The sequence below is a fragment of the Tursiops truncatus genome, chromosome 3 (genome assembly GCF_011762595.2).
Source record: "Tursiops truncatus isolate mTurTru1 chromosome 3, mTurTru1.mat.Y, whole genome shotgun sequence".
In the NCBI taxonomy this organism is placed as follows: Eukaryota; Metazoa; Chordata; class Mammalia; order Artiodactyla; family Delphinidae; genus Tursiops; species Tursiops truncatus.
In genome coordinates this window covers 154,372,854-154,389,808 of record NC_047036.1, presented here as the reverse complement: position 1 = coordinate 154,389,808, position 16,955 = coordinate 154,372,854, and the positions used below count along the sequence as shown (strand labels likewise).

The following is a 16,955-nucleotide window of genomic DNA, read 5'->3' as shown; positions in this document are numbered from 1 at the left end:
TCTCAACACCAGCACCCAGCTTCACTCAATGACCAGCAAGCTACAGTGCTGGACACCCTATGCCAAACAACTAGCAAGACAGGAACACAACCTCACCCATTAGCAGAGAGGCGGCCTAAAATCATAATAAGTCAACAGACACCCCAAAACACACCACCAGACGTGGACCTGCCCACCAGAAAGACAAGATCCAGCCTCATGCACCAGAACACAGGCACTAGTCCCCTCCACCAGGAAGCCTACACAACCCACTGAACCAACTTTAGCCACTGGGGACAGACACCAAAAACAACAGAAACTACGAACCTGCAGCCTGCAAAAAGGAGACCTCAAACACAGTAAGATAAGCAAAATGAGAAGACAGAAAAACACACAGCAGTTGAAGGAGCAAGATAAAAACCCCCCATACCTAACAAAGGAAGAGGAAATAGGCAGTCTACCTGACAAAGAATTCAGAATAATGATAGTAAAGATGATCCAAAATCTTGGAAACAGAATAGAGAAAATTCAAGAAACATTTAAAAAGGACCTAGAAGAACTAAAGGTGAAACAAGCAACGATGAACAACACAATAAATGAAATTAAAAATACTCTAAATGGGATCAATAGCAGAATAACTGACGCAGAAGAACAGATAAGTGACCTGGAAGATAAAATAATGGAAATAACTGCTGCAGAGCAGAATAAAGAAAAAAGAATGACAAGAACTGAGGACAGTCTCAGAGACCTCTGGGACAACATTAAATGCACCAACATTCGAATTATAGGGGTTCCAGAAGAAGAAGAGAAAAAGAAAAGGACTGAGAAAATATTTGAAGAGATTATAGTTGAAAACTTCCCTAATATGGGAAAGGAAATAGTTAATCAAGTCCAGGAAGCACAGAGAGTCCCATACAGGATGAATCCAAGGAGAAACACCCCAAGACACATACTAATCAAACTGTCAAAAATTAAATACTAAGAAAACATATTAAAAGCAGCAAGGGAAAAAAAACAAATAACACACAAGGGAATCCTCATAAGGTTAACAGCTGATTTTTCAGCAGAAACTCTGCAAGCCAGAAGGGACTGGCAGGACATATTTAAAATGAGGAAGGAGAGAAACCTACAACCAAGATTACTCTACCCATCAAGGATCTCATTCAGATTTGATGGAGAAATTAAAACTTTTACAGACAAGCAAAAGCCGAGAGAGTTAAGCACCACCAAACCAGCTTTACAACAAATGCTAAAGGTACATCTTTGGCAAGAAACACAAGAGAAGGAAAAGACCTACAATAACAAACCCAAAACAATTAAGAAAATGGGAATAGGAACATACATATCGATAATTACCTTAAATGTAAATGGATTAAATGCTCCAACCAAAAGACACAGACTGCCTGAATGGATACAAAAACAACACCCATATATATGCTGTCTACAAGTGACCCACTTCAGACCTAGAGACACATACAGACTGAAAGTAAGGGGATGGAAAAAGATATTCCATGCAAATGGAAACCAAAAGAAAGCTGGAGTAGCAATTCTCATATCAGACAAAATAGACTTTAAAATAAAGACTATTAGAAGAGACAAAGAAGGACACTACATAATGATCAAGGGATCGATCCAGGAAGAAGATATAACAATTGTAAATATTTATGCACCTAACATAGGAGCACCTCAATACATAAGGAAACACTAACAGCCATAAAAGGGTAAATCGACAGTAACACATTCATAGTAGGGGACTTTACCACCCCACTTTCACCAATGGACAAATCATCCAAAATGAAAATAAATAAGGAAACACAAGCTTTAAATGATACATTAAACAAGATGGACTTAATTGATATTTATAGGACATTCCACCCCAAAACAACAGAATACACACTTTTCTCAAGGGCTCATGGAACATTCTGCAGGATAGATCATATCTTGGGTCACAAATCAAGCCTTGGTAAATTTAAGAAAATTGAAATTGTATCAAGTATCTTTTCCGACCACAATGCTATGAGACTAGATATCAATTACAGGAAAAGATCTGTAAAAAATACAAACACGTGGAGGCTAAACAATACACAATTTAATAACGAAGTGATCACGGAAGAAATCAAAGAGGAAATCAAAAAATACCTAGAAACAAATGACAATGGAGACAAAATGACCCAAAACCTATGGGATGCAGCAAAAGAAGTTCTAAGAGGGAAGTTTATAGCAATACAATCCTACCTTAAAAAACAGGAAACATCTCAAATAAACAACCAAACCTTGCACCTAAAGCAATTAGAGAAAGAACCAAAAAACCCCAAAGTTAGCAGAAGGAAAGAAGTCATAAAGATCAGATCAGAAATAAATGAAAAAGAAATGAAGGAAACGATAGCAAAGATCAATAAAACTAAAAGCTGGTTCTTTGAGAAGATAAACAAAATTGATTAACCATTAGCCAGACTCATCAAGAAAAAAAGGTAGAAGACTCAAATCAATAGAATTAGAAATGAAAAAGGAGAAGTAACAACTGACACTGCAGAAAGATCAAGAGATATTACTACAAGCAACTCTATGCCAATAAAATGGACAACCTGGAAGAAATGGACAAATTCTTAGAAATGCACAACCTGTCAAGACTGAATCAGGAAAAATAGAAAATATGAACAGACCAATCACAAGCACTGAAATTGAAACTGTGATTAAAGATCTTCCAACAAACAAAAGCCCAGGACCAGATGGCTTCACAGGCGAATTTGATCAAACACTTAGAGAATAGCTAACACCTATCCTTCTCAAACTCTTCCAAATATAGCAGAGGGAGGAATACTCCCAAACTCATTCTACGAGACCACCATCACCTTGATACCAAAACCAGACAAGGATGTCACAAAGAAAGAAAACTACGGGCCAATATCACTGATGAACATAGATGCAAAAATCCTCAACAACATACTAGCAAACAGAATCCAACAGCACATTAAAAGGATCATACAACATGATCAAGTGGGGTTTATTCCAGAAATGCAAGGATTCTTCAATATACGCAGATCAATCAACGTGATACACCATATTAACAATTTGAAGGAGAAAAACCATATGGTCATCTCAATAGATGCAGAGAAAGCTTTTGACAAAATTCAACACCCATTTATGATAAAAACCCTGCAGAAAGTAGGCATAGAGGGAACTTTCCTCAACATAATAAAGGCCATATATGACAAACCCACAGCCAACATCATCCTCAATGGTGGGAAACTGAAAGCATTTCCACTAAGATCAGGAACAAGACAAGGTTGCCCACTCTCACCACTCTTATTCAACATAGTTTTGGAAGTTTTAGCCACAGCAATCAGAGAAGAAAAGGAAATAAAAGAAATCCAAATCGGAAAAGAAGAAGTAAAGCTGTCACTGTTTGCAGATGACATGATATTATACATAGAGAATCCTAAAGATGCTACCAGAAAGCTACTAGAGCTAATCAATGAATTTGGTAAAGTAGAAGGATACAAAATTAATGCACAGAAATCTCTGGCATTCCTATACACTAATGATGAAAAATCTGAAAGTGAAATCAAGAAAACACTCCCATTTACCACTGCAACAAAAAGAATAAAATATCTAGGAATAAACCTACCTAAGCAAACAAAGACCTGTATGCAGAAAATTATAAGACACTGTTGAAAGAAATTAAAGATGATACAAATAGATGGAGAGATATACCATGTTCTTGGATTGGAAGAATCAAGATTGTGAAAATGACTCTACTACCCAAAGCAATCTACAGATTCAATGCAATCCCTATCAAACTACCACTGGCATTTTTCACAGAACTGGAGCAAAAATTTCACAATTTGTATGGAAATACAAAAGACCCCGAATGGCCAAAGCAATCTTGAGAATGTAAAACGGAGCTGGAGGAATCAGGCTCCCTGACTTCAGACTATACTACAAAGCTACAGTAATCAAGACAGTATGGTACTGGCACAAAAACAGAAATATAGATCAATGGAACAGGATAGAAAGCCCAGAGATAAACTCACACACATATGTTCACCTTATCTATGACAAAGGAGGCAGGAATGTACAGTGGAGAAAGTACAGCCTCTTCAATAAGTGGTGCTGGGAAAACTGGACAGGTACATGTAAAAGAATGAGATTAGAACACTCCCTAACACCATACACAAAAATAAGCTCAAAATGGATTAAAGACCTAAATGTAAGGCCAGAAACTATCAAACTCTTAGAGAAAAACATAGGCAGAACACTCTATGACATAAATCACAGCAAGATCCTTTTTGATCCACCTCTTAGAGAAATGGAAATAAAAACAAAAATAAACAAATGGGACCTAATGAAACTTCAAATCTTTTGCACAGCAAAGGAAACCATAAACAAGACCAAAAGACAACCCTCAGAATGGGAGAAAATATATGCAAATGGAGCAACTGACAAATGATTAATCTCCAAAATTTATAAGCAGCTCATGCAGCTCAATAAAAACAACAACAAAAAAATCTAATCCAAAAATGGGCAGAAGACATAAATAGACATTTCTCCAAAGAAGATATACAGATTGCCAACAAACACATGAAAGAATGCTCAACATCATTAATCATTAGAGAAATGCATATCAAAACTACAATGAGATATCATCTCACATCTCTAAAAAAAAAAAAAAATGTCATGAAGAACCTAGGAGTAAGACAGGAATAAAGACACAGACCTACTAGAGAATGGACTTGAAGATATGGGGAAGGGGAAAGGTAAGCTGTGACAAAGTGAGAGAGTGGCATGGACATATATACACTACCAAACGTAAAATAGATAGCTAGTGGGAAGCAGCCGCATAGCACAGGGAGATCAGGTCGGTGCCTTGTGACCACCTGGATGGGTGGGATAGGGAGGGTGGGAGGGAGGGAGACGCAAAAGGGAGGAGACATGGGAACATATGTATACGTATAACTGATTCACTTTGTTATAAAGCAGAAACTAATGCCCCATTGTAAAGCAATTATACTCCAATAAAGATGTAGAAAAAAACAAAAAAACCCAATACTGATATATTATTTTATATATAGTTATATGTTTCACATATTTCTGTAGGTCAGAAGCCCTAGTGTGGTACCTGGGTTCTCTGCTTAAGTTTTCAAAAGGCTAAAATCAAGCTGTCCACCAGCTTGCATTCTCATATGGAACTTGGACTCTTGTTCCAAGCTCATTCATGTTGTTGGAAGAATTTAATTCCTTGCAGTTGTAGGACTGAAGCTTTTAGTTCCTAGAGGCCACTTACTGTTCTCTGTTATGTGGTGTTCTCCTTAATGTAACAGTTTGCTTCTTCAAGCCAACAAGAGAATCTCTTTCACTTTGAATCTCTCTGACCTCTTTTAAGGTCAGGCCAATAGAAGATAACCTTCCTTTTGATTGACCCAAAGTTAATTGATTGAAGACCTTCAGTACATCTGCAAAATCTCTTCTGCCATATAGCATTACATAATCACAGGAATGATCACCCATCATATTCATAAATCTTAATCACACCCAAGGGGAAGGGATTATACAGAGCATGTATACCAGAGGGCAGGAATCTTGGGGAAAATATTGGTTTTCTATGGCTGCTATAACAAACTACCACAAGTTTAGTGTTTAAAACAATGCAAATTTATTATCTTACAATTTGTCAATTCAAGAGTCCCAATGGATCTAACCAGGCTAAAATCAAGGAGTCACCAGGACATCATTCCTTTCTAGAGACCCTAGGGAAAATGTTTCCTTTCTAGCTTCTAGAGGCTGCCTACATTCTAGAGGCATATGGCGCCTTCCTCCATTTTCAAAGCCAGCTATAGTAGGCCAATTTCTTAGCACATTACATCACTCTGACCTCCTCTTCTGTCTCCCTCTTCCTCATTTAAGGACCTCTGTGATCACACTGAATTCACTCAGATAATCCAGGATAATATCCTTATCATAAGGTCAACTGATAAGCAACTTTAATTTCACCTGCTACCTTAATTCCTCTTTTGCTATATAATGTAATATTCAAGGAATTAGGATGTGGACATCTTTGTAGAGTCCTTACTCTGCTTACCCCAGGGGACAACTTAAGAAGTTTTTTCAACAAATGGGCTAGATCAACTAGACATATGAGTGGAGAAAAAAAATGAATCTCAGCTCTTACCTCATACCAAACACAAAAAATAATAAAATTGATGATAGATACGAATACTAAAACTATAAGAAGGTATACAAATGGTCAATAAGAACATGAAATGATGCTCAACATCATTAGTCATTAGAAAAATGCAAATCAAACCACCAAAACACCACTTGAAAGCCACTCAGATGGAAAGAAAGGAAGACAGAAAGATGATGAAAGAAAGAAAGAAAGAAAGAAAGAAAGAAAGAAAGAAAGAAAGAAAGAAAGAAAGAAAGAAAGAAAGAAAGAGAAAAGAAGGAAGGATAGAGGGAAAGAAATAGCAAATTTTGGCAAGGATGTAGAACAACTGGAATCCTGTGTCTTGCTGGTGGGAATGTAAAATGATTTGGCTGTTGTGGAAAACAGTGTGGTACTTCTTCATTTAAACACAGAGTTGACATATGACTCAATCATTTCAGGGACTATACCAATGAAAACTTAAAACATATTTTCACACAAAAACTTGTACATGAATGTTCATAGCAGCATTATTCATAATAGGCAAAAAGTGGAAAAAACCTATATGTCCAACAACTGATGAATGGATAAACAATACATAGCATATCCAAACAATGGAATATTATTCATCCATAAAAAAGAATGAAGTACTTTCACATGCTACAATGTGGATGAACTCTGAAAACATTATCCTAAATGAAAGAAGCGAGACATAAAAAGCCACAGATTTTATGATTCTGTTTATATGAAATGTCCAGAATAGGTAAATCGATAGAGACAGAAAGTAGATTAGTAGTTGCCAAGGAATGAGAAGAGGGGAAAATTGAGACTGACTACTAAGTACAGGGTTTCTCTGTGGGGTTGATGGAAGTGTTCCAGAATTAGATAGTGCTGATAGTTGTACAACATATTGAATATGCTGAAAAACCCTGACTTGTACACTTTAAAATAATGAGTTTTATGTTATGTGAATTATATCTCAATAAAAATATTAAATGGGAAAAAATCATATGCTCATGGACAGTATCAGTACTCAGCAGTACCTATCTACGTGAAGAGACATTATCAAAAATGAAATACATAAAATATCACTACTGATCAGCATTTGCAACAGATTTTGATAAGAAACATAACTTTGAATCACAATAAGCAAAATATTATCCCCAAAATAAAATTCCATTTTCTCATTAGTATACCTGTATTGAAAAAATTTACTGAATTATTGTTATATTTTGAATTCTGTCAATTAAAAAAAAGAAACTACAAAACGTCTGGAAGAAAACGTTGGTGGAAATCTTCATGACCTTGGGATAATTAAAGTTGTCTTAGATAGAATATAATAAGCACTAACAATAAAATTTTTAACTGATTTATAAAAATTAGAAACATAGACTCTCCAAAAGACACCATTAATGAAGTGAAAAGGAAAGCCATAGATGAGGAGAAAATATTTGTAATTTATTCACCTGACAAAGGTCTTATATCCAGAATATATACAGAACTCTTACAAGTATATAAGGAGACAAATGACCCATTACAATGGTTACCAGTTTTTAAGTGGGCAAAAGATTGGAATAGACATTACATAAAAGAAGATACATGAATATCCAATAAGCACATGAAAATGTTCAACATTCTCATAAATGAAATGCAAATTAAAACAACAATGAAATATTACCACACACCCACTAGAATGGCTAATACTAAAAAGACTGAAAATCCCAAATACTGGAGGGAATATAAAGCAATTGGGACTGTCATACATTTCTGGTGAGAATATAAAATTATAAAACCACTTTGAGAAACAGTTTGACAATTTCTTAGGAAATTGAACGTATACCTCCCCTATAACCCAACATTCTAGCCATAGGTATTCAACCAAAAAAAAAATAAAGCATATGTCCATAAAAAGACTTGCATAGGTGTAGATCAAGATGGAGGAGTAGAGGGATGTGGAGCTGGCCTCCTCCAACAAATGCATCAAAAATACATCTACATGTGGAACAATTCTCATGGAATACCTACTGAAAACCTGCAGAAGATCTCGTACAACCAAAACTGCAAGAACGATCCCCACATAACCAGGTAGGATGAAGGGGAAAGGGAGAAGAAAAGGAATCAGGACAGGAACTGTGCCCCTGGGAGGGAGCTGTGGAAGAGGAAATGTTCCCTAACCCTAGGAATCTCTTTCACCAGCTGAGAGGTCCACTCAGACAGATAGAGAGCTTCAGAGGCTTGAGAGGAGAGTGTGGGAGATGGCCTGTGCTCCACAGGGTAAAGAGAGGCCAGCACAGATGGTCCTGGTCACATCACCACCCTTCCCAGTGCAAGACATGTGCCTGTTGGTGTGCACAGTGACTGGGGCTTCAGGGAACAGACCCAGGGAGAGGATTTGATTTGGCTGCACAGAGACAGTCCAAAGGGCGTGAAGTGTGGCCAGGGTGACAACTGGGTGTGCACACAGGACAAGCACAGGTCTGCCGTAGGAGCCCCATTGTCAACAAGGAAAGGGAGGGGGCAGGTCCACCTTAGCAGCCTCATTATCAGCATGCTCAGAGTGGGCATGGCTCTGGCCACCATGGATTTTGCGAACTTTGTGGGCATACACACTTGGAGGAGGGGCTGAAATCTGAGCTGATTACCGGCAATCCCTATGTGGATGCAGGGGCATGGCTTTGGTGGGTTTCCTCCTCAGCTTTTTGAGTGCACACATATGCCTGAGGGTTATCTGAGCCAATTTCTGGCACTACCATGGGGGAGGTGGCCCCCGAGGGCAACGCCAGCAACAGTGATCTTTGTGGGTGTGCACACCGGGTGGCAGGTGGCATCACAGAGTTGCACATCCCACTAGACACCTCCTGGGGAAGAATACACAGTGGCTCCTTTCCCAGAGGGAGCAGTCCAGTACCACCTACTTTACACTACAGCTTAGAATCAGATCTGGGGGCTTCTACTCCAACAGCTGGGGAGCAGATCCTGCCCCCAATGGGGATGTGACAACCACAGAGCAAAGAGGAGGCCCTGCCCAACATCCAGTGCAGGCTCTGGTCACCACAATGCCAACACACCCCTTATCAAGGGGACAAGGACAGCACACCCTGAGGAAAGACATAGCAAACAGCCACACCAAAAACAACCCTCACACCAAAAATATTGGGTGCACACAGTCTACACAAGGTTGCTCCCACATGAAAACAGCCCTTTAAGACCACAGTAGATAACTGTTTCTCCTAAATTCACAGTCAGAGAAATATAAGTAAAATGAAAATGCAGAGGAACTATTCCCAATTAAAAGAACAAGAGAAATCTGCTGAAAGAACAAACAAAGAAACAGACTTCTCCAGTCTACCAGACCCCAAGTTCAAAAGGGAGATAAAAATGCTGAAGGAATTAAGAAAGACTATTGTTAGAAATGCAGACCACTGTAACAAGGAACTAGAAACTATAAAGACCACTCAAAATTAGACCACTCAATTACCAAGATGAAAACTGAGCTAAAGGCAATAGCAAACTAAATAATGCAGAAGAACAAATAAGTGATCTAAAAGACAGAATAATGGAAATCACCCAATCAGAACAGGAGACAGGGGACTTCCCTGGTGGTGCAGTGGATAAAACACCACGCTTCCAGTGTAGGGGGTCTGGCTTCAATCCCTGGTCAGGGAACTAGATCCCACATGCATGCCACAACTAAGAGTTCATGTGCCGCAACTAAGGAGCCCATGTGCCTCAACTAAGGAGCCTACAAGCCACAACTAAAGAGCCTGCCTGACACAACTAAGATCTAGTGCAACTAAATAAATAAATAAATATTTTTTAAAAACAGAACAGACAGAAAGACATTTAGCAGCTCTGAGTGGCTGGCAGGATCTTAGTTACCCAATGAGGGATCAAACCCAGGCCCCTGGCAGTGGAAGCATGGAGTCCTAACCACTGGACTGCCAGGGAATTCCCCAGAAAGACAAATTTTTAAAAAATGAAATCAACATACAAGATTTATGGGATAATATGAAGCATGACAATCTACACATAATAGTAATCTCAGAAGGAGAAGAAAGAGAAAAGGGGATTAAAAATGTATTTGAAGAGGGCTTCCATGGTGGCACAGTGGTTGAGAGTCCGCCTGTCGATGTGGGGCAACGCGGGTTCATGCCCCAGTCCGGGGGCCTCCTGCGTGCCGCGGGGCGGCTGGGCCCGTGGGCCATGGCCACTGGGCCTGCGCGTCCGGAGCCTGTGCTCCACAGCGGGAGAGGCCACAGCGGTGAGAGGCCTGCGTACCGCAAAAAAAAAAAAAAAAAAATTGTATTTGAAGAAATTTTGCCTGAAAAATTCCCAAACCCAAAGAAGGAGAAAGATATCCAGGTAAAGGAAGCACAGAGGATCCCAAACAAGATGAACCCAAGCAGACACACACCAAGGCATATCATAATTAAAATAGCAAAAGTTGTTAAAGAGAGGATTCCAAAGGCAGCAAGAGAAAAACAAAGAGTCAGTTTCAAGGGAACCCCCAGAAAGCTATCAGCTGATTTGTCTACAGAAACTTTGCAGGCCAGAGGGAGTGGCAAGATATATTCAAAATCCTGAAAGGAAAAAACCTGAAACCTGGGGTACTCTACCCAGCAAGATCACCATTTAGAATAAAAAGAGCAAGAAAGAATTTCTCAGATAAGCAAAAGCTAAAAGAATATAGAATAAACATATCCTAAAAGACATACTGAAAGGTTTTCTCTAAATAGAAAAGAACCAAGAATCTATGTGAAGGGGTAAACTACAGTGGGAAAGGCAAATACATAAAAGGATTTAAGATCATTTAAATAAGCTAATACATATATTTAAAAAAATTCTGTGAAAATAATTATAACTACAATGACCAGCAAAAGGATAAACATGAAGATTTAAAATAGAACATCAAAATCACAAAATGTGGGGGAGGGGAGTAAGAAAATATAGATCTTTTAGAATGTGTTTGAGCTTATATGACTACCAGTCTAAAGAAAGTATAGTTATGTTAACATAGTTGAAAGCCAGGGTAACCACAAATCAAAACATACATTAGATTCACAAAAACCAAACAGAAAGGAACTCAAGAATAATACAAAGGAAAACCATCAATTGATACAGCCCCTATGGAGAACTGTATGGAGGTTCCTTAAAAAACTACAAATAGGGCTTCCCTGGTGGTGCAGTGGTTGAGAGTCCGCCTGCCGATGCAGGGGACATGGGTTCGTGCCCCGGTCTGGGAAGATCCCACATGCTGCGGAGCGGCTGGACCCATGAGCCATGGCCGCTGAGCCTGCGCGTCCAGAGCCTGTGCTCCGCAACGGGAGAGGCCACAACAGTGAGAGGCCCGCGTACCACAAAAAAAAAAAAAAAAAAACTACAAATAGAACTACCATACGACCCAGCAATCCCACTACTGGGCATATACCCTGAGAAAACCATAATTCAAAAAGAGTCATGTACCAAAATGTTCATTGCAGCTCTATTTACAATAGCCCGGAGATGGAAGCAACCTAAGTGTCCATCATCGGATGAATGGATAAAGAAGATATGGCACATATATACAATGGAATATTACTCAGCCATAAAAAGAAACGAAATTGAGTTATTTGTAGTGAGGTGGGTGGACCTAGAGTCTGTCATACAGAGTGAAGTAAGTCAGAAAGAGAAAGACAAATACCGTATGCTAACACATATATATGGAATCTAAGAAAAAAAAAAGAAAGGTCATGAAGGACCTAGGGGTAAGATGGGAATAAAGACACAGACCTACTAGAGAATGGACTTGAGGATATGGGGAGGGGGAAGGGTAAGCTGTGACAAAGTGAGAGAGTGGCATGGACATGTATACACTACCAAACATAAAATAGATAGCTAGTGGGAAGCAGCCGCATAGCACAGGGAGATCAGCTCGGTGCTTTGTGACCACCTAGAGGGGTGGGATAGGGAGAGTGGGAGGGAGGGAGACGCAAGAAGGAAGAGATATGGGAACATATGTATATGTATAACTGATTCACTTTGTTATAAAGCAGAAACTAACACACCATTGTAAAGCAATTATACTCCAATAAAGATGTAAAAAAAAAAAAGATGTGATGTATATATATATATATATATATATACACACACACACACACACAATGGAATACTACTCAGCCATAAAAAAAGAATTAAATAATACCATTTGCAGCAGCATGGATGAACCTAAAGACTATACTACTAAGTGAAGTAAATCAGACAGAGACAGACAAGTATTATATGATATCAATTATATGTAGAATCTAAAAAATAGTACAACTGAACTTATTTATAAAACAGAAACAGACTCACAGACATAGAAAACAAACTTATGGTTACCAAAGAGGAAAGGGAGAGAGGGATAAATTAGGAGTATGGAATTAACAGATACATACTATTATATATAAAATAAAAAACAAGGATTCACTGTATAGCACAGGGAACTATATTCAATATCTTGTAATAACCTATAATGGAAAAGAATTGGACATATATATCCAAATCACTTTACTGTACACCTGAAACTAACACAATATTGTAAATCAACTGTACTTCAATTAAAAAAAAAAAGAATTGCATAGAAAGTTGTATAACAACTTGATTGATAATAGCCCCAAACTGGAAACAATCCAAATGTTTATCATCAAGTAAACAAATAAATTGTGGTATATTCATACAATGGAATAGTACTCAGCAATAAAGTGAATCAAAGTACTGATACATGTACCAACATGGATGATAAACATTATGCTGACTGAAAGAAGTCAGGCACAAAAGAGTATCTACAATTCATTTACATGAAGCTCTAGGACAGCAAAACTAAGCTGTGGTGTAGATGTCAGAACAGTTCTTGCCTTGGAGAAAGGGAGTTTAACTGGGCTTAACTGGGAAGTGGCACCTTGGAACTGTTTGGGATAATGGAAATGTCCTCTATCTTGAGATGGCAGTTACATGGGTGTATAAACAAATAAATAAACAATAATTGCAGATAGATACAAAGTAAAATACAAAATGGAAAGCAAACTTGAAAATTTCCTGAGCAGAAAAAACACTAAGCCACATAAGTGAAACAATTTAGCTTATTCTAAAGAAGTAAGCAAAAACACTGGGCCAGGGCTTCCCTGGTGGCGCAGTGGTTGAGAGTCTGCCTGCCGATGCAAGGGACACGGGTTCATGCCCCGGTCCAGGAGGATCCCACGTGCCGTGGAGCAGCTGGGCCCGTGAGCCATGGCCGCTGAGCCTGGGCGTCCAGAGCCTGTGCTCCGCAACGGGAGAGGCCACAGCAGTGAGAGGTACGCGTACCGCAAAAAAACAAAACAAAACAAAACAAAACACTGGGCCACTTCTGGCCTGCGAAAATCATAAATGAAACATAAACTGTTGCCCAAAATTGGCATGAGGTATCTTCTTTTAACCAATCTTTTATCACTAAGAAAACTCTAATGCTATATAACCAATCATTGTAAAACATAAGCAGCCTCTGCATTTTCACTATATAAATTGACCTATAACATACCTCTGTGCCTCATTCCACTGCTGGTTTGAGAGCTCCCAGTTCACAAACTGTTCTTACATGCACAATAAACTCTTACTAAATATGATTTTACTGATCCAGTGATTCTAATTTTTCTATTTCTGGGTTTTTTACATGTATATAAAAACACCATATATGGCAAATGCAGCATTCTTGTTAACTGCATGACACTTATGTGCTACCAGTTTGCAAACCAAGCTAGAGAATCCATGGCATGAGGACGACCATTCCCCAACCCTTCTGACCCCACCCAGTGGGATAATTGCATTATATGTTCTTAGGAACAGATACATTTTTAAGGCTCTTTATTGGATGCAGATGCTAGAAAAAAAAAAAAAGAAGAAGAAAACAATGACACCAATTACCATCATTCCAACTCCTTATTTGATCCAAATAAAGGTCCTTGTCAGGGCCCAGCATCCTCTCTGGAAACTAGTGTGATGAGCAGTAGATGCAGAGGTTGGAGACAAGATGGCAGAGTAGAAGGGCTTGAGCTCACCTCCTCTCACGAAAACACCAAAATCACAACTAACTGCTGAGCAGTCATTGGAAAAAAAATACTGGAACCTACCAAAAAAGGATATTCTACATCACAAACAAAGAAGAAGCCACAATGGTATGGTAGGAGGGGCACATTCATTATACAATCAAATCCCATTCCAGCTGGGAGGGCGGCCCACAAACTGGAAAATAAATATATTGCAGAGGTTCTCCCAAAGGAGTGAGAGTTTTGATCCCCACATCAGGCTCCCAGTCTGGGGGTCTGGCATCAAGAGGAGGAGCCCCCGGAGCATTTGGCTTTGAAGGCCAGTGGAGTTTGATCACAGGAACTCCACAGGACTGGGAGAAACAGGAACGCTACTCTTGGAGGGTGCACACAAGGTCTTGTGCACACCAGGAAGCAGGGGGAAAGCAGTGACTTCATAGGATCCTGAGCCTGACCTACCTGATGGTCTTGCAGGGTCTCCTGGGGAGGCTGAGGGTGGCTGTGGCTCTTTGTGGGGACAAGGACACAGGTGGAGAAGATACTGGGGAATACTCATCAGCATGAGTTCTCCAGGGGGCCGCCATTATGACACCAAGACCTAGCCCTACAAAACAGCCTGAAAGCTTCAGTGCTGGAGTGCCTCAGGCCAAGCAACCAACAGGGAAGGACCACAGACCCACCCATCAGAAGACAGACTGCCTAAAGTCTTCCTGAGGCCACAGCTGCATCTAAATGAACCCCTTGACACGGCCCTACCCATCAGAGGGACAAGACCCATCTCCACCCACCAGTGGGCAGCCACCAGTCCATCCCACCAGGAATCCTGCAGAAGCCTCTTTGGTCAGCCTCACCCACCAGGGGCAGACATCAGAAGCAAGAGGAACTACAGTCCTGCAGCCTGCGGAACAGAGACTGCAAACACAGAAAGTTAGACAAATGAGATGGCAGAGGAATATGCCCCAGATGAAGGAACAAGATAAAACCCCAGCAGAACAACTAAGTGAAGTGGAGATAGGCAATATACCTGAAAAAGAATTCAGAGTAATGATAGTAAAGAAGATCCAAGATCTCAGAAAAAGAATGGAGGCAAGGATAGAGAAGATACAAGAAATGTTCAACAAAGAGGTAGAAGATCTAAAGAACAAACAAACAGAGTTCAACAATACAATAGCTGAAATGAAGAATACACTAGAAGGAATCAATAGCAGAATAAATGAGGCAGAAGAACGGATAAGTGACCTGGAAGACAGATTGGTGGAAATCACTGCCACAGAACAGAATAAAGAAAAAAGAAAAAAAGAAATGAGGACAGTTTAAGGGACCTCTGGGACAACATTAACTGCACCAAAATTTATATTTTAGGGGTCCCAGAAGGAGAAGAGAGAAAGAAAGTACCTGAGAAAATATTTGAAGAGGTAATAGCTGAAAACTTCCCTAACATGGGAAAGGAAACAGTCACACAAGTCCAGGGAGCACAGAGAGTCCCAGGCAGGATAAACCCAAGGAGGAACACACTGAGACACATAATAATCAAACTGACAAAAATTAAAGACAAACAAAATATATTAAAAGCAACAAGGGAAAAATGACATATAACATACAAGGGAACTCCCATAAGGTTATCAGCTGATTTTTCAGCAGAAATTCTGCAGGCCAGAAGGGAGCGTCATGATATATTTAAGTGATAAAAGGGAAGAAGCTACAACCAAGAATACTCTACCCAGCAAGGCTCTCATTCAGATTTGATGGAGAAATCAAAAGCTTCACAGACAAGCAAAAGCTAAGAGAATTCAGCATCACCAGACCAGCTCTGCAGTAAATGCTAAAGACTTCTCTAGGCGGAAAAGAGACCAGAAACGTAAAACAATCTTGTACATATATAGACTAGACTGCTATATCAAAACCTCATAGGAACAGCAAACGTAAAGACTACAACACATATACACACAAAAAAGAAAAAGCAACCCAAACACCACACTAAAGATTGTCATCAAACCACAAGAGAAGAGAGCAAGAGAGGAAGGTAAGAAAAAAGACCTACAAAAACAAACCCAAAACAATTAAGAAAATGGCAATAGGGAGCAACAGCGAAGCAAGATGGCAGCCATCACAGGCTCAGGAGTAAAAGTCCCTCACAATTTCCGACTGTTGGAAGAGCTCAAAGAAGGTCAGAAAGGAGTAGGAGATGGCACAGTTAGCTGGGGTCTAGAAGATGATGAAGACAAGACACTTACAAGATGGACAGGGATGATAATTGGGACTCCAAGAACAATTTATGAAAACCGAATATACAGCCTTAAAATAGAATGTGGACCTAAATATCCAGAAGCACCCACCTTTGTAAGATTTGTAACAAAAACTAATATGAATGGAGTTAATAATTCTAATGGAGTGGTGAACCCAAGAGCCATATCAGTGCTAACAAAATGACAGAACTCATAGAACATCAAAGTTTTCCTGCAACAGCTTCAGTGCTTAATGATGTCTAAATAAAATATGAAACTCCCTCAGCTGCCTGAAGGACAGTGTTACAGCAATTAATCAAAAAGAAGGAAGCCACAGGCCCTCCCGTACCCCCACCCATTTGATTTAAGCAGTCTTCATTCTCCACAGTAGTAAATTTTCTAGATACATCTTATAGACCTCAAAGTACTGGAAAGGAAGCTCCCATTCAAAGGCAGTTTATCTTAAGATACTGTAAATGGTACTAAATTTTTGCCCATTTAAAATATATGTTGTGCTATAACAAACCAACCTGTCAAGTGTAACCACTGTCCAAATAGTTGAACTTC

The 16,955-nt window shown here is 39.4% G+C and overlaps 1 pseudogene; it reads left to right on the top strand.

The window, feature by feature from the left end:
• The first annotated feature begins 16,260 nt into the window (after positions 1-16,260).
• LOC109550327 (ubiquitin-conjugating enzyme E2 variant 1-like) lies at positions 16,261-16,704 on the top strand (annotated as a pseudogene).
• Positions 16,705-16,955: the final 251 nt, after the last annotated feature.